Genomic DNA, 20378 nt, shown 5'->3' with positions numbered 1-20378 from the left:
GGTTGGGGATAAGACGTGCCGCAAGCCCTCTGAAGTTTTGAGATACATTTACAAGGGGAAAAAATTCATTTTTTTCTGTTTTTGTAAAAATGTTGGCATTATTTTTTTGGTACGTAATTGTCGTTCTAATAAGACATAAAAATCCGAAAATGGTCAAAAAATGTTAAAGTTATTAAAAATTCGCCAGGCCATTAACGTGTCTCAGGCAACTAGAACAAGAAAGGTATGAACAAAATTAACATATTATGATAAATATTAAAATAAAAGCTCATTTTTACTTAAAATATGTCCATATTTACTTGTATATGAGCGTTTGTCTTCGTAGGATACCGTTAACCTATTCTTAGGTATGAACAAAAAAATAATTTTTTTTAACGACAATTTCAAAACTACATTTTCAAATTTTTAAAAATTTTGTTAAACAAATTTCAGAATTTTTTGATCATCTCATTAGGATTTATTAAGAATATAATAGGGAATAAAAATTTGGAAATATCTCTTACAGTTTTTCCGTACCTGCGATTTAAATTTTGAAATTTTCGAGAAAAACCAATTATTTGGCAATTTTTTGGCAATTTTTTGGCGAATGAGCTCTATTTCCTTACTGTTATTAATTTTAAGTAAAACCTGTTCAGAATATTATAGTCCGGGTAATTCTAAATATACTCTGAAACCTTTACTAAAATCGGAAAACGTTAACCCTTAAATCGTGAAGGTTAAAGGTCAAATTATTCAATATTTGGAATTTTTCTTGGAAAGATTTCGAAATGTTCGAAATGTTGTATATTTTTGGGCCGATTTTGATGAAATTTAACAAAAATATAACACAAAGCCTAGTATTTACAAAAACAGCAGAAACTTGCTTGCGGCACGTCTTATCCCCAACCGATTTACCTAAAATTTGTTCAGGATGATTTTTTACTTATGTTCACCAAACTGGAGGGTGAGAATGGCCAAAGTCCAACTTTCGTTTATTAACGGCCACCCTAATCTACATACCTTATTTCAAGAAATTTGACTTCATTACTGTGTTTTGTTCTTAAAATTTTAATTTATTAATCATTTCGTTAGCTTTTCAGAAATATTGCAGGAGAGACAAAAACGTTCTAAAATCCATAATTTGAAATATTTTTGAAATCTGATAATGGAGTTTTAGTAATTATTTTGTATGATTTATAATGACAATCACAGCTAAGAAGAAGTGCGTTTGCATCTTATAGGTCCTTTTTTTGGGACTTGTAACGTTTTCTGTTTCATATGAGAAAGTCGAGGTGATAATAAATTTCAAAATTATCAAATATTTAATTAAAAAATTTATTTACATTTTTTGGTTGAAAATTAATGAATAAATCAATAATTTAAAATAGTATTATATATTTAGTAACATATTTATATTCAATTCCATTTGACTAAGATAATAATTTTGAAATTTTTACAAATTAAAATGAACTCAGCACTTTTGTATATTTATAGTTATTTAATATTAACCATTCCTGAGTAATAAATACTATAAATTTTAAAGCTATATATATTTTATTGGACATTTTATGTTTTCTACACATATATGACGGTAAACCGGTTTTTTAAAAAGTCGGTTTTTTATAAACATTACATACGAGTGCTGTTTTTGTTTTCACATTGTTTTTTACTAATACATTCTAATATTTTACAACTTTTTCGAACAAAAATCGATTTTTAATATGAAAAATTCAAATATCTTAAGCAGTTGGTGTTGTGATTTCGTATGGTACGGACGTTGTTTGCGCTTTGACTTAATAAAGAAACACAGATCAAAACATAAATAAAAAAAATAAAAAAAAAACAAAAATTAAACGCAGTCGCGAAAATGATACTTCTGCTTTCAATTTGCAAGCTAAAATGATAAAAACAAATACTAGTAGTACGGCGAGAACCGTTACAAATAACAATAATTATTGGCAGCCTCTACAAACTGTAGAGGCTGATAATGAAACAATAGTATCAAAAACAAAAAAACAACACATTCCTCCAATAACAATACTTAAAAGTAAAATTGAACAATTGCATGAATTATGCAAAAAAAGTAATGTTAGCAATTATGCTATAAGAAGAATTTCAATTGGATTAAAACTTTTTTGTCAAAATCAAGAGGATTTTGATAATATATCAAAATATTTAACATCAAATAAATTTGAATTCTTTACGTATGCTACCAAAAATGATAGACCATATAAAGCCTTATTGTTTGGCTATGACAAATCTGATGTCTTGTTATTAAAAACAAAATTAATATCTATGGGTTTAGATTGCATAGATGTCAAAATGATTACTAAATCTGGGAATGGAAATACTGACCTTATATTCTATATTGTTTATTTTAAAAGACAAAGTATCACACTCAAAGAACTTAGAGAAAAATACTCGTCAATCGAGTTCCTCAAAGTTAAGTGGCAGTTCCATAGAAATAGGAAAAATAAAATAACGCAATGTTACAATTGCCAAATGTTTGGTCACGGTTCCTCTCGTTGTGCTGTCAAAACATTTTGTTCTAAATGTTCAGGAGAACATAAAACGACGGAATGCAATGTAAATATTATTAAATGTGCAAACTGTAGAGGTGATCACCCGTCATCGTCACCAAATTGTCCAAATCGTATCAGTTATATTGAGTTGAAACAACGTTATATGTCCAAAAACTCCAGATCTCAAGGTCATAATAGACAAAGAGTAGTTGTTAATACTACCAACAATAAATTGGATAACTCCCAATTTCCCGCACTTCCCTTAAGTGACCCCCCTACAAATAGTTGGGCAAATTTAAACACCAATGCTAATAATAGCGATTTATTTTCATTTGATGAAATCAAGAATATTACGTTCGAACTAATACATAAACTAAGAGCATGTAAATCTAAATTAGACCAATTAGAGGTTGTTTCAAGCATTGCTTGCAAATTTTTGTCACCATAATGGCTCAAACAAGATCAACAAAAATTATGAACTGGAATGCTAGAGGCATCAGACATAAGAAAGATGAATTGCTTGATTTTATGATTAGTAATGAAATAGATATTTGTTTACTATCGGAAACGCTACTAACACATCAAGTTTCCATTAAAAACAATGTTTATTACTGTTATAGAAACGATAGAGACACCAGAGGCGGAGGCGTTGCAATTTTTATTAAAAAAAATATACGGCATAAATTGATTCCTATAACAAACACAGTTTTAATTGAAAACATTGGTATACAACTAGAAACACAAGATGGTCTAGTAACTATAATTTCTTGTTACTTTCCCGGAGGAGCTGCCGGTCGAGATGATTTAAAGAAAAAACAATTTGCAGCTGATATATCAAAATTAACTCGTTGGGATAATTATATACTGGGTGGTGATTTTAATAGTCGCCATCGTTCCTGGGGTTGTATTCGAGCCAACTGTTGGGGAAATATTCTTTTTGAAAAAATCGAATCAAATAGCATTTGGATTAAAGCTCCATGTGACCCTACACACATACCTACAATTGACACCCACCAACCCTCAATTTTGGACTTCTATTTGACTAATATTCCTCTAAAATTATCCTACCCTATTACATGCAACAATTTAGGCTCCGATCATTTACCTGTACAGATAACACTTAAATGTACAAATATTAATACTACTCACCTATTTTTCGACTTTAGTAAAGCCAACTGGGTACAGTTTAAACAATATGTTAAACAAAACATATCTGATGAAAGCTTCATTTGCGACAACACAAGCGAATTAAATGGTATCATTGAATCGTTCACAAATATCATTCACAATGCTACAAACGCAAGTGTGCCGAAAAAATCATTACTACACAAAACCAAACAAATACCAACTCACATTAAAGTATTGATGACAAACAGAAATTTTTTTCGTCGTCGATGGATGCAAAACAGGCATAGTATTGATAAGATGCAAATGAACTTTCTTAATAAAAAAATTAAGAAAGAACTCATTATTGAAAGGAATAAGTCTTGGAGCAATGTTTTGGCAACTCTTGAAAAAGGTTCTTCCCCCTTTTGGAATATTTCAAAAGTCCTGAAAAAGAAGTACCAAAATTTGCCAATTCTTAAATATGAAGATGTTCGTTACTCTACTACGCAAGAGAAATGCGAGTTATTAGCTAATTGTTTCAACTTAAATCACACGCTTACTACACATCTCAGTGATAATACAACTATTGCTAACGTTGCAAATGCATTAAATTCATTACAACAAGTTCACACTAATATCAATAATGATTTTTTGGTATCATACGATAAAATAAAAACGATAATTAAAAATCTCAAAATTAAAAAAGCAACGGGCCCTGATGGGATAAGTAATAGATCCCTCCCGAAAAAAGGAATACAAAATATTACCAGCATTATAAACAACTGTTTTAAACTTTGTTATTTTCCTGATTGTTGGAAAGATGCAAAGGTTATTGCTATTTGCAAGCCAAACAAATTACCATCATGTCCTTTATCGTATAGGCCAATAAGCCTACTATCATCTTTAAGTAAAGTTCTTGAAAAAGTAATTAAAGAAAAAATATTGAAATTTTGCGACGAAAACCAAGTATTCCCGACTCAACAGTTTGGTTTTAGAACCGGGCACAATACATCACACCCTTTGGTCAGAATCAAATCCAAAATAAAAGACAATTTCAATGCTGGAAAATCCACTGGCATGGTACTTTTAGATATTAAATCAGCATTTGATTGTGTATGGCACGATGGCCTTATTTATAAAATGGTTCAACTGAACTTCCCTCCTGAGATTACCAAACTAATTCAAAGCTTTCTACTCAATAGAAATTATAAAGTATACATTGGAAAAACTTGTTCTTCGAAAATTGCAACCACAGCAGGGTGCCCTCAAGGATCTTGTTTATCTCCAATTCTTTACAACATTTTCACCTCTGATTTTCCATCGCTCCTTAATTGTTCGTCTTCAATTTTCGCAGATGACACTGCTATCCTCTGCCACGATGTAATGGCAGAAAATATAATTAATAATCTTCAAGATGACCTAGCAGTTATAGTAGAATATTTCAACAAATGGAAAATTCTTATTAACACCCAAAAAACTCAAGCTATTTATTTCACTAGAAGAAGGAAAAATATGTTTACCCCACAAAGAGATTTATATTTCAACAATACATATATTAAGTGGGAATCAAGAGTTAAATATCTAGGAGTCATCCTTGACCCAAAAATGAATTTTGGAGAACACGTTTCATATATTATAAATAAATTAAATAATATCACAAGACTTTTATACCCGTTTGTAAATAGAAATTCATTGCTAAGTCAAGATAACAAAATTATTATTTTTAAATCAATTTTTATGTCTATATTATATTATGCAGCTCCAGTATGGAGTGATATTGCGGAATGCCACATAAAGAAGCTCCAAATTAGTCAAAATAAATTGTTAAAAATGATATACAATTTACCATGGCATTTTTCTACACAGCGTTTGCATTCCATTAATAATATCGACAGAGTTAAAGAGAGAGTTTTGAAACTTAAAAACAATTATAATATTAGATGTGAAATGTCTGAATACGACCATATTAACATATTAAATGTTAGCTCATAGTTTTAAGTTTTTATCTTAACATAAAACCCTTTTTCTTTTTTTTTTTATTTTCAAAGGTTTTTTTTTCTTACCACTTTTTCCTTATTTTTTTTAAAATTATTATTATTATATTATTAAATAATATTTATTGTAAACTTATATCATAACTAAGTAGAAAAGGTTATTATTTTGCCTGAACTCTTTAATAATATTTGTAAATAACATATTGTAAAATACCATTTCATGTTAAATAAAAACACATTCATTCATTCATTCATTCAAATATCTTAAATCGTTAATAACATTGTAAATAGAGAAACTAAGGTCAATCTATGATCACTCAACTGTTCAAAACATGTTGGTACATGTGTGTACCACTTGTACCGAAAGGTTTAAATTGAGAATAGGAGCTTGATCTGTGTAATAGTATTTATGATCGTTCTCTGAGAGTAGTAGAATTTCAAAAACTCCCAGAAAAACTTCATTGTGATTTTCATGTCGCACTTACAAAATGTCCAATGTGGCATGTCCAATAAAATAAGTTAGTTGTAGGGTTTTTATCCCGGGAATTCCCGGTACAAATTTCCCGGGAATTTTGCCAATTTTTCACTACCCGATTCCCGCGATTTTTAGCCGGAAATCCCGGGAATTAAAAAATGATGAAAATACAAAGAAAAAAGTTAGAACTCTATTTTTTTCACCAAAAAACCGTGAAATGTTTTTTTACAGTTTTTTGCTTATATCTATTATATAACGAACCGCTTATTATTATTTATTTGGGGTTTTTTTGTATGAAAATTCAAAAAGAGAATTCATTATTTATAGAATTTATATATTATTGAATCATTCTAATTTCTTCAAATCCATAACAAAATAGCTTCAAAAATGTATTAAATGATTAAATTTTTCTTCAATTCAAATCTATTACAAAAAGGCTTAAGACATTTTTATACCATACACAACCATAGTGGGGTGAGTATTCACAGCAAAAACTTCGCTTACAAAGCTACAAGTAATGTCTTTTTTAATAACTTACATTTTAAGTAGTAAAGTCCAAAAAAACAAAATAAACAAACAAAACAAATAATTATTTACATTTTTTTCAATTTGCCCATTTTTTTATTGCATGTTTATTTTTAGAAACATACAAAATAATATTGTATTACTGTGTGAAAACCATTATTTGATGCACAATAATATAACTGAGCAGTGGTGTAGTGAGTAGAACAGCAGACTAGCAAACAGATAGTTCTTGGTTCGACTCTTGGCTGCGACTTATTATACCCTACACCACCATAGTGGGGAGGGTATTATGCGTTTGTGCCGATGTTTGTAACGCCCAAAAATATTAGTCTAACACCCACCTTAAAGTATACCGATCGACTTAGAATCACTTTCTGAGTCGATTAAACGATGTCCGTCCGTCCGTCCGTACGTCCGTCCGTCCGTCTGGTTGGCTGGCTGGCTGGCTGGCTGTCCATGTAAACCTTGTGCGCAGAGTACAGGTCGCAATTTTGAAGATATTTCGATCAAATTTGTTAAATATTATTCTTTCGGCTCAAGGACCAAGCCGATTGAAACTGGCTGAAATCGGTCCATTATTTCACCTAGCCCCCATACAAATGTCCCCTCGAAATTGGACTTTATCGGTCATAAATGTTTAATTTATCTATGTATCTACACAAATATGATCGGTCCATAATTAGTCATAGCTCCCATATAGACCCGCTTCCGAAAATCACTTTAACGTGCATAAATCGCTTAAAAATGTTAGTATACACACAAAATTCAACATTGTTAACTTTAATATAGACATAAATCACACGACCTAATTTCATGGTGATCGGTCCATAATTGGTCATAGCTCCCATATAAGGCCCACTTCCGAAAATCACTCGAAAATATAAATTATTGATATTTTAAAAGAAAAATATTTTTACTCATTTACTTGGTGTAGGGTATTATATGGTCGGGCTTGACCGACCATACTTTCTTACTTGTTTTTTTTTTATTTTTTGTTTGCAAATACAAAATTCTACAAATAACTCTACTAACAAAACAACTTATTTCCGGCCAAAAAATATAGCTTACTTTTGGGACATCGCGAACTTATTCCGCCGAAAAATAAGTAGTCTAATCGTCAAATTCCCCTTATTTTTTGGCTTATTTGTAAGCAAAGTTTTTGCTGGGTTATGCGTTTGAGCAGATGTTTGTAACGACCTTAAAGTATACCGACTTAGAATCACTTTCTGAGTCGATTAAACGTTGGCCGTCCGTCTGGTTGGCTGGTCGGCTTGTCGGCTGGCTGTCCATGTAAACCTTGTGCGCAGAGTACAGGTCGCAATTTTAAAGATATTTCGATCAAATTTGGTACATGCTTATTGAAACTTAAAGTATACCGATCGACTTAGAATCACTTTCTGAGTCGATTAAACGTTGGCCGTCCGTCTGGTTGGCTGGTCGGCTTGTCGGCTGGCTGTCCATGTAAACCTTGTGCGCAGAGTACAGGTCGCAATTTTAAAGATATTTCGATCAAATTTGGTACATGCTTATTGAAACTGGCTGAAATCGGTCCATTATTTCACCTAGTCCCCATACAAATGTCCTTCCGAAATTTTACTTTATCGGTCATAAATGTTTAATTTATAAATGTATCTCCACAATTGCCCGCTTCCTAAAATCACTTTAACGTGTATAAATCGCTTAAAAATTTTGGTAATAGACATACTAAATAATTTCATGGTGATCGGTATATAATGGGTCATAGCCCTCATATAAGGGCCACTTCTGAAAATCACTCAAAAATATAAATTATTGAAATTTTAAAAGAAAAATGTTTTTGCTCTTTTACTTAGTGTAGGGTATATAATACCCTTACTTATTTTCAATTAATTTTGTAAATGATAAAAACAAAACTGGATCAAGAAAAAATGTTATTGCAATTTGAATTAACAAAAATTTAATCATTCAAAGTTTGAATAAATTCTGTTATTAATTAACTTCAAAATTAATTCAGTTTAAACAATGGCTTTTGAATGAATCTAAAAAATAAAATATTAGGCATGAAACGCTGACATTTTTTAATTGCTGATTAAGATTTTAGTTAATTAAGCTCAAATTGTATGAATTAATTCGAAGCTCTGATATATACTAATTAGGTTTTTATATAATATTTGGCTATAATATTCCTAATTTACAGTATCATTATATATTTCTGGAATAGTCGGGTACCCGGCAATGTAGAAAATAAATTCCCGATTCCCGGGAATCAAAAAATGTATACATTTTAATTAGTTAGTTGTCATAGAGCTATAGCGCTCGCCGTTAATGGTGATGGACCGATAATACTTCCAGACCAAATCCAAGCAGTTACTTTTTCTCTTGGATATCATGCGGATTGGTATCGTCCTAAATTCGACAATTTTGTTTGTTGACGTAGCCATTCATCCAGAAAGGGGTCTCACCGTAAAATTGGTGAAGCACGTGGAACATTGCCAGAACAGAACACCCATTTTCATAAAATAATTTTATCATTTCCACATGTTGTTGAACGCAATTCCGTCCACGATGATTTGGCAAAACAAACAGAATAAATGACAGTCAATTCTATAGATGTAGATTCAACAATGTGGCCGCTTTCAACTGTCAAAGTTCGGATGTTCCTATTTGAAGACTCTTTATTGTCGCAATTTATATTTTTCCTGACGTTTTAAACTTCACTATATCTTTTCCAATGTACAAAACCCACTGTTAGCTGATTAGTTACAGTGTTACAAAAACGTTTACTTCTTGTGAGATTCGCTCTTCATTTTCAAAATTAGTTCTCAAAACGAGATAGAATAAATCCCAATAAATATATGAATATTTTAGTTTAACAATCTGCTCTTAAATTAAATTAAAATCATTTCAAAATGTATTTTTATTCTTCCTTAAGAATTTCTCCTAGATTTATTCCTCACACATTTTCTAGATGCTATATTTCTTTTATAACTTGTAGTCAAATTTAGTTTACATATAACCAACTATTATGTCATGTCCTTGGTCACTTAAATACACCTTTATCCAACAAAAAGCTGCACAGTTGAGTAAATAAGGAACCACCTATACGAGCACACAACATTTAGCTTGTAGTTTTCACATCTTTAATGTTGGTTTGTTATTCACCTTTTTTTTACTTTTTCCATTTTTTCCAGTAGTCAATGTCCTTTAGAAAAATATTGTATGTTTTTCTTAGTTTTTTATTTATATTTTACTAACATACGAGCTAGAGTTGTTCAAGTAATGCCAGACAATTGAAATACTTTTTTTTCTGTTTCTTCAAACCAGAGTTTGCATTTGGTAAGAGGAAACAGTAAAAGGTTTAATAAATATATCAACGAGGTTTATATTATATTTTTTTTTTCTTCCATTGAGGATCGACACTATTACATCCAAGCTACGCATTTAAGTCTCCCTTTATCATCTTATATAGTTTTACTTAAATTTTGTGTTGCCTTTTTAAAAAGCTTTCACTGTCTGCATATGATTTCCGAGGTGCAGGATATATTTGTATTTAGTTTTGTTATTTTTTTGTTGTTGTTGCTCTATCCCTCAATGTTTACATACTTGTACATTTACCATTGTTTGTTTTAGTTGGTGTTTCAGTGTTTAATGTACTCATCTAGCCATACATATGAATTATATAAAAATTCATTGCATACTTTTAAGGTGCTTTTATTATTTAAATGTTGCATATTTTAGAGACAATAGCAATTGCATACATAATATGTTTTATTTATTCATGTTATGTGAATGTTTAACATTTTTTGTTGTTCCTGTTTAAAATGGCATAAAATTAAATTGTGGCCTTTATATTAATATATGTATGCACATATAGGTATATATAGAAGCAATAAGCAAAACTAAACATGTTTTAGGTTTCAGGAGTTTGGATACTAGAAGCTTTTGGTTAGAGGTGTAAGAGTAGAAGAAACAAATTAAAAATGTCACTGCTAAAATGTTTTACCAACTAAACACTTACATTTGTAAAACAAAAAAACATGTTGATGTATTTATAGTTGAGAGTATGATATTAAATGGACATTATTTTAAATACAATATTAAGCACTGGATGATGAGAAATATACTTTGGGAAACTCAAAATATTCACAAAGTTAGAGCTTCCTTACTAAAAATCAAGCTATATCGAATGATAGTAAACGAGTGACAAATATTTTGTATTATAATTCTTTCCCTTCTTAGAAATATTGATAAGATATTTTATAATTAAATATATTGTTTTAAAAATGATGACTACTCAAAGTTAAAATTTCAAAGAAAGGCACTTAAATTTATTTCATTGTTTAAAGATTGAGTACTTGAGTTTTTCAATATAAGATTTTGTTATTTTCAAACGTGAAATTCTGATAGAATCGCGAAGAATTTATAAACAAGAGGAATCAGTGGATCATAGCAATTACCTGACATTTTATCTCTATAGAAAAAAATAAACATACAAAGGCTTACTAACTTATCAAAAAATGTTATTGATTTGAAAACAGTAGGAATCGTAATTGCTTTCATACAGCTTCCTAAGATATTGGTAAAAAATGCAGCAACTTAACGAATACCTGTCCACATCTAACTGGAAGCACTAAATCGAAATAGACCAGTAATAAGCAAAAAAATTATGTACATTTCTGTGCAGTTTGTTGGTAATTTACTGAAATATTACATGAGTTTTGTTCGTGATATCAAGACTGGAAGATTTGTGCTTTCGGATAGGAATAGTTAGTTCTTCATCTTACTTTTCTTCATATTTTCACCACATTCAGAAGCTAAATATTGTGAGTAGCTGTATTGGAAGAAATAATGCCTCATATTGCTTCCAAATCAATAACGTTTTTATCTGCATATTAATCGTTCACAATAAAAATGAATAACGAACATTAATGTCAAAATCTAAGGTTCACAATAATATATCCAGAAAACTTGCAATGTAGAATATCGCAACTTGCACTGAAGAACTAGTTTAGATTGATTCGTTAGCATCTTGAAGCATAGCTCATTTCGGTCCAACATTATGTTCCTTAGTAGCAATAGCTCATCATGCATCCAAATTTAGGATTCGCCTTACATTCTGTGTAGAGTGTCCAAAAAACAGGAAAATTTAAAAAATCGATTTTACCGACCAGTTTTGATTATTGTCTTTTAAAAATATCCATTAAACCGTTTCGGTTTTTGTCTTCAACAAACCGGTTAACCGATTTATATGAAATTTTTATTTAATATGAAAAAGGTCTCCTTAAATTTATTTTTATTTGTGGACGCTAATAGAAAATGTGTTAAGAATTGTGTATTAAATCTTCGGAAATTTAGCATTTTTGAATTCTTAAGGCTCTCTCTTTATGCAATTATTTTATATTTTTTACAAAATATTGTCAAATTCTATAATTTTCCATAAAATAAATGGATATTTTTAAAAAAAATGGTATCAAAGTTTTTCAAAAATATGTTTGAATGAGCTTTAGAAAATATATTTAATAAAAACCGTTTAAACGTCTTGCAAAAACCGGTTTGTCAAAAAAACACAAAAGTTAAAAAAACCGAAACCGGTGGAGATTTCAAAGATGAAAAAACCGGTTGACCGGTTATCGGTTTCGGTTTTGGATACTCTAATCCTGTGGAACGAACCTGTGAAGTTTAAAATAATGTGAATTACTCCAAAATTACCAATAGCTAGGCAATTGTTATCAATAAGTGCTCGATGACTGAATATCGCTGAACACAGTATAGTGTCAGAGCAAATTATATCGTTTGTTTCCTTCTTTGTTGTAACAGCATATGTAAAAGTCATTGTACGGAAGTCGTACCTCCTGTGTATTTAGTTTCGGTAGATTGACAACGTTTCGCATTCTCTGCTCATCGATGGTGTATAAAATTTCCTGTTTTCAATGAAAGTGGGCTATTTCTTCCTTTACTTTATTATCAAAGAGATACAAATTTAATCTCGTAGATAAATTTTCCTATGTGAATGTAATTTAATATACTTGTGGATTTCAAGATTCTGCCAAGCAAATATGTACTCATCCCAAATGAATGCCTCGAAATCTCTTCAAAAGATACCCGACATTCGATATGATGTGCAGATTCTCTAGGGATTGATAAGCCTCCATACTATCAGCATATGTAAGGATACCTACTGTTTCTATAGATTTTATTTTGGCTTTAATAATACTACAGCTATCCGGTTGTCTAGGGGACTATCTAAGATTCAGCTAGCTTGAGTAGATACTCTTAAGATCTTCCTTGAGATCTCTAGCAGTGATTTAAAATTTGGATGGCTTTGCCAGAAATTCTGGAAAGTAAACGGTACAGGATAACTATAATTCCCAAGTTTTCATGATCCATTGTTATGCAGCCTCAGTGTGCAGCGTAAGCAGCGACTTGTACTGTTGAAAAGGCTGGTGGTCACCAGTTAGAAATAGATAACAAAGCTTTAGACGGGGTTATTCCTTAATTTTTATCTATGGCTATATACCAAACAGCGTTATTAAAACCTGGGAATATCGCAAGCGAGCACCTATAGCGAAGACACTCGAAGTTGGATTTCATAAGATGCACAGCTTCGCCACAGCATTATCCGCCATAGTCACTCAGATCTCACATGGCTTAAATCAGCAGAGGCCTTGTAAACGGACTGTCCACGTGGCACTTGACTTGTTGAAGGCCTTCGACACTGTCAGTCACGCCACACTATTCCAGGACATCCTGCAGTCCACAATGCCCAACAACACGAGTAGCAGGCAGTCGTACATGGAGTTTAGAGACAATGAGTCCCTAAGGGTGGGATCATGTCGCCAGTCCAGTTTATGTTCTACCTCTCTAAACTCGCAGTGCCCCTACAGAGTGTGGGCGATAGGTCACAACGTTCAAGAGCTTTGCGGTATGGTAAATGGTATTCACTGCACGTATCCTGCAGCTATCACCAACGAAGTCATCACCACAACTTAGGCAGTGAACCACCCGAAGATCTTGGCTGTCTCTTTTGGTAGCCTTTTAACTCCACGGCAATCACGCATAAATAGCGAAATAGGAACAAGGTCTCTAAGGCACTAGTCGGCAGCACTTGGGGTATGGACAAAGAAACCTTTCTAGCACCCTACAAGATGATTGGCCGGTCAGTGGTTAACTATGCTGCTCCAGTGTGGTCACCCTCGTTAAGTGATGCTCGGTGGAGAAGTATTCAAAGCTGTCAAAATGCAGCCTTAAGGATCGTCACAGGCTGCCTTCAAATTACCTCCGAACAGTATCTTCATGGAACACAATTTAATGTTGACGCAAGAGTTCCTTCTGGGATGTCACCGGAGGAATCATCCAAACTTCAACATCACACAGTTAAAGTCTCCACCGACTCATGTCAGACAAGACCTAAGAAAATACGAGGAGAGCATACAGAGATATGCGCAGGATCAAATTGTTCTCAGCTCGTATATGACAGCTTTGAACGACATTCATAGAGCGCCATCAATTCCGCGGTAGCAGTATACGATATAAATGTCGTACTTGGAGGTCGCACACAAAACAAAAATCATTCTCGCACAACTAAGATCCGGAAGAAGCAACAGGATTAACGCCTTCTGGTACCATATAGACCGTGTCGTCGTCAACATATGCCCAGCATGTGTTTAGGGTCCTCATGACACACTCCACATATTAAACTGTCCAGCCAACACTCTACGGCCAGTAAATTTTTGAACCTACCCAGTCGAAGTAACACAATTCCTTGACAATCATTTTAAAAATATAAAACAATTTTCAAGGGTTATATGGAATTTCTGAGGGGGACCTATTACGGGGACTAGGGACAAATGTTGCCCGATTTTCGCCTACTTTACAGCATAGTTTCAGAGTAGTTAGAGATAATTTGTGCAATATTTGATCAAGATTGCTGCATAATCAGTGTAGTTAGGACTGCTGAAACAGCATTCTGGGGCTCAAATATTTGTAAGGGCGCTAGATGAACTCATGAACCGATATTTCCCATTTTTAGTACCAAACAAACCTTATCAACAGAGAGTATTTGTAAAAAATCAGCCAGCCAGCTGCTTTAATTTGAGCCCTATCGTGTTTTCAACAGACATACAGACGGACGGATGGACGCACATAGATAGATCGTCTTAGAATTTCATAAGGACAGAGATTAGATATCCTCTTGTGGATCTGCTATAAATATTTCGATGTGTTACAAACGGATTGATGGTAGGTACAGAAATGAATAACAGAAAAAATATATTTGGAGAAATATATTTTAGTATAATTTGTATGCAAGTGAAATAATGCAACTGGAGAATTACTATTTTTAACGGAGATGGATAGAGCACTCAGTTAAAGCAAAAATTATTCAAGACAAACTATATATCGATTATTAGATTAGTAATTTCTGGAGATTTTTCTTATCAAGCATGTAAAAATATTATACATTTAGAAGATATTGATATATTACCACATTTGATAAGATCAACCCCACTGTGTGACAAGTTGATGTAATAGGTCCCTTTCATATAAAATGAACTAGATAGTCCTAAATCCCATCTGGCGGCCCCTTAATACATCAAGCAGAACTAAAATTTTTATTTTGAAAGCTTGCATTAAATTTATGTTTGTATGCTCCGATGCACAGTGATCGGTGCTGTATTGAGTCAGCGGCCAAAAATACAGTGTAGGTATCAACTTGTAATTTCGGTCAATGCTTTATAAATATGTCAGAACAAAAATGTGATCCATCGCACTTTATGAATTTTTTGGAGAATTCTCTGTTTTGTCATGGCAGAATTCCTAGTATTATTATTGGTGATGCAAACATTGATGCGTTGGAAGAAAACTTATTTAGCGATCTGATTAATCTTTTGTTAAATTATGATTTTGAAAATTATCATAAATTAGTTACACGACCGCGAAGTGGTACATGTCTTGATCATGTTTACACAAATATTTCAAAACCAATAAACGTTGATTCAATTGAATGTACATTGTCCGATCACAACATAATACATTGCTCCATTCATATAGATTTTAAAGTACATGATATTATACAAGAACGTTATTTAGTGTGTGATTATGAAGAGTTAAATATTTGCCTACAAGGGCAGCTGGAATCATTAACACATTCACAAGATCCATCAGTTGACACAAATAATTTATTGACATGTATAAACAATGCAATTGAACACTCAAGTGTTTTGAAGAATAATAACACCTTTTTAAAGCGCAAATTGACTCCTTGGATTAATGGCAACTTATATAAATTAATTTCTCATAAAAAAAAATTGTTAAAACTACGGAGATTATATGCTGAAAATGAGGGTATAAAAAATCAATTTAAAAGAATTAGCAAAGTAATTAAAAAAGCTCTTAAAGATTCCATGAATAACTTCTATATCAATAATTTAACAGGCTTACAAAATGATCCCAGAAAGGCTTGGAAGTTTCTTAATGATACTCTTGGTAGAAGTTTGAAAAAAGAAATTTCTGTTAGAGATAGCCATGGTGATATCATTCAAGGTGATGCTAATAAAGCTGAATTTTTTAACATACATTTTTTAAAATCAGTGCAAGATTTAAAACAAGATATTGATGAGAATCCAGTAGATAACTTCAATTGTTTTAGAACTTTACGTCGCCGTAATATTCAATTTGTATTTAATTTCACTAACTCTAATGAAGTTGAAAATGCAATAATAAATCTGTCGCCCAATAAAAGTTATGGACATGACAACATATCGCCCAAAGTATATAAAAACTGTAGTAGCAGTACTGTACCTCATTTGGTTGAAATTTTTAATAATATTATAGATACGAAAATATATCCGGAAGCATTAAAAATCCATAAAGTAATACCCATACCAAAAGTAAAAAACTCTAATATATTTGATCAATTTCGTCCAATATCGATATTGCCAATAATTGACAACATTTTTGAAAAAATTCTACATAGTCAATTATCAGCGTATTTTATAGATAATAATTTGTTCAATGACTGTCAGTATGGCTTCCGTAGAGGATGCGGTACGGAAGAAGCAATTATTGATGTTCAAAATTGTATATGTAAAATGTTGGATGAGGGTAGTAGTGGAGTTACTGGAATTTTCTTTGACTTGTCGAAAGCATTTGATATGATTGACCACAAAATTATGATACAAAAACTACAATGTTATGGGGTTCGTGGTAATGAAATTTGGCTATTTCAGTCGTATTTAGAAAATAGAAAGCAGTTTGTGCAGGTCCATAAACATAAGAGCAGTTTAGGTCAAGTTAAGTATGGAGTACCCCAGGGAAGTGTATTGGGACCCTTGCTTTTTGTTATATACATGAATGACCTCCAAAATTTACAACTAAATGGAAAAATGTTTATTTACGCTGATGACATATCTATTTTCTATCCACACAAGTATGAGACGGATGTAAAACCCTATATAGAGCGTGATGCAGCTCTTATAATTGAGTACATGCGGATAAACCAACTTTTTATTAATCCAGGGAAAACCAAATTGATTCGATTTAGACCTCATGCCCGTTTTAATACAAATTTTAGTATATATATTGATGGTAAGGAAGTTCATGAAATATCCTCAATGAAGTATTTGGGACTACATTTACAATCGAATCTTGCTTGGGATCAACATATAAAACATCTAAAGACTAAAATATCCCCTGCCATTGGACTATTATATAAGTTTAAATACAAATTTGACCAAAATACAAAATTTCTGATTTATCAAAGTCTAATTCAAAGCCATATAAATTATTTAGCTGTCGTTTATGCTCACAAGAATAGTATTGAGATGCGTTCTCTGCAATGACTTCAAAATAGAGTACTGAAAGCTGTTGCAAACTTGCCAATGAGACATTCAACAAACTCCTTGTACACTGTATTTTTCTCGTCCATTTTGCCAATATGTGGAACTTATAAGTTATAAATTCTTTTGTATGTATATAAATGTCTCCATGGCATCGGTCATCATACAACAAGTTTTATTCGAGATCAAAATTCATATAATACTCGCAATAGTCAGCAATTCAGAGTAGCATTTTGCCGTACGGAGACAACAAAATAACGTATTGAATACTCTGGTAGTAGAGAATTTAACAACTTACCTCTACATATTAAAATCTGTCCTACACTTTCAAGTTTCAAACAATTGTTAAAAGAATTTTTGATATCAAACATTGATAATATGTTATAAAACTTTTTGCTTCTGATATATTTATATTTATACATATGTATATATTCCTGCATGTAAATTTTTATTTTTTCCTATATTTGTTTTTTATATTATACTAAGATTATAATTATTAATATGAATTAAATATTGCCAACCAGCCTCTACAATGCCTACTGGCGCTGAGGCACTAATATTTTATTTTTGTATAATTTTGTATTTGAATTATCTTTTTTAATAAAAACAATAAAAAAAAAAAAAATTTAATGATAAAATGGGAGTGGTGGATGACTCATACCCACACCCCTACCATACCTTAGCATCCAAATTTACCCCAACGCGCAGTGCGAGGTTATGACATTCTAGTTAATCAAAATTCCATATCTCGGTAATAAATAATAGTACATTTATAATTTTTGGTACAATATATAATAAGGATATTGCACACATTTTTTTCAAAAACAGGCCACACCCACTCCCCATATAAGTGAAACCATAAACTTTTTAAAATTGATAAAAAATTAAAAATCAATAAGAATTTTACTAAAAAAATTGCAAACTAAATCTGGGCGTCGCACAGAGGGGCCAAATATACTTATTTTGCGGATTAATTGAAAAAACAAATTTCAAGTATCGTGAAAACTGAAAGTGCCAGCTTAAAGAGCACAAAATTCTACATCAGCAGGCAAAAAATTAATGTGATATATTAAAAGGTATTTTTATAGTCACGTTGTTGAAATTAGATATTGTTAGAAAAAAACCTAAAAAATTGATAAAAAAAAATAAAAAATTGCGCAAATAAATACTATTTGTGATTGGTAATTTAAAAAAATTAACAAATCTAATTATGCAACCATCAAGTTCAGGTATATATTGATATGTTTTGGTTAAATTTAAATTTGAATTATTTGTGGAAGTGGCTTTGATATTAGTTTTTATATTGGAAGTGCAAAAAAAAAATGGATTTTGTCAGTTCAAATGGACATAAAGTTATTAGCTGGGCTCAGCTGGGCAGAGAATTTAATATAATTTAAAAGCCTGGACAGTTAGGCGTTGTTTCAGAAAAAATTAGGTTGCGCATCGCTGCGCCTCATAAGTTATATGTAAATTAGTAAAAGCTTCGCCCTTTAAGTCTACCATCAAAAAGCACTTTGCGATTCTGATAAACGTTTTATTGCTGTCGTTGTTGTCATTGTCATTGTTTTTTTTGTTTTATAAGAGATGTGCAAGTGTTGTGATTAATAATACGAGAGTCACGTGTGACTCAGGCCTGGGCGTGGCTATATTCTTGTATTATAATGAGATAAACAATAATAAACTTTTACCAATTACTTTTCTTTATTTCAGTTTAGTTTTCCATCCATTGATTTTCTAATCGTGAATGAATAGCATGCTTGTTTAAATTTTTTTTTTTGTGATTAATTCGAAGTTTTTTCTTGTGGTTAATACGAAGTCATCCGATAGCAAGCAATTTAGCTTAATAAAAAAATCATGTTAGTGAGCGCGATCGCGAGAATTTTAAAGTTTTATATCGGGAGCCAGTTATCACTCACGTTCAGTTCTGTAGTTTTTATATTGTCTTATTTCAAATATTGTGTTGTATAAATTTCAAAGCAATGCATTTAAACTTTGCAAGTCTTTTAGTGGCAGGAGTTGGGAAGGATCTCTATTATTCAACCTCCCATTAGTTTTTTTTATCAATAACATGCATAAATTTAGTGTATCTCACTGATGTAGTTCTATAGATATTGGAGAATTAATAATTCATTTGTATGGGGGAGACTCGATTCCACCCACGTATACCCTTCCGATTTTGTAGTGTAGTTTGTGTTTAGAGTTACCCGTAGCAAATTTAGTGTGCATAACTATTGTAGTTCTATAGATATAGCACAGTTAATATTTATTTTATATGGTGGGTAATTGAGTTCCCCCTTCTATATGCCTGAAATTTTGTTACAATATGCGGATTGGTCTAAGGGCTACCCACGTAAAATTTTGCGTGCGTCGCTATTATTGTTGTTGAGATATTAATAAATCCGTAAAAAAGGGGCATTTGACCCCACTGTGCGTCGTCCGCTCGCTCATGTGAGTATAATAAAATCGACTCCTTTTAGGCAAGCCAATCAAAATATGTATTTTGAACGTTTGTTTTTATACGATTGCATTTTTGAACAAAATTTTGAAATTGTATTGCAATTATAATTTAAGTGTGTTTCTAAATGACTTTCTTCAAATGTGTAGCCCTCATTTTTAATATAGTTTTTCATGACATTCTTCACTTTTCGGGCTTTTTCAGCATTCTAAGCAGCAAATATAAAAAATATATGAGCGCCAAAGTTTGCAATTATAAGATATGACTATTGCAAAAACAATTTATAATATGGACCAATATCATAAAGTAAAAATATTAAACGTCCGTGGAAAAGAAAAAATCAAACACAATTCTTTACATGCATCACAATAACAAAGCAACGCGAACATAATTTAACAAAACAGCTCACAAAAATTCAAAGTTGGACATCAAAAACAACGAGCCGCTTTGGTGTATGGGAGATAAATCAAAGAGATGCAAAAGGATGCAGCTGAAATTTGCAATTTT

This window comes from Calliphora vicina, chromosome 3 (genome assembly GCF_958450345.1).
Source record: "Calliphora vicina chromosome 3, idCalVici1.1, whole genome shotgun sequence".
Lineage (NCBI taxonomy): Eukaryota > Metazoa > Arthropoda > Insecta > Diptera > Calliphoridae > Calliphora > Calliphora vicina.
Note: the sequence above shows the minus strand (reverse complement) of the source record.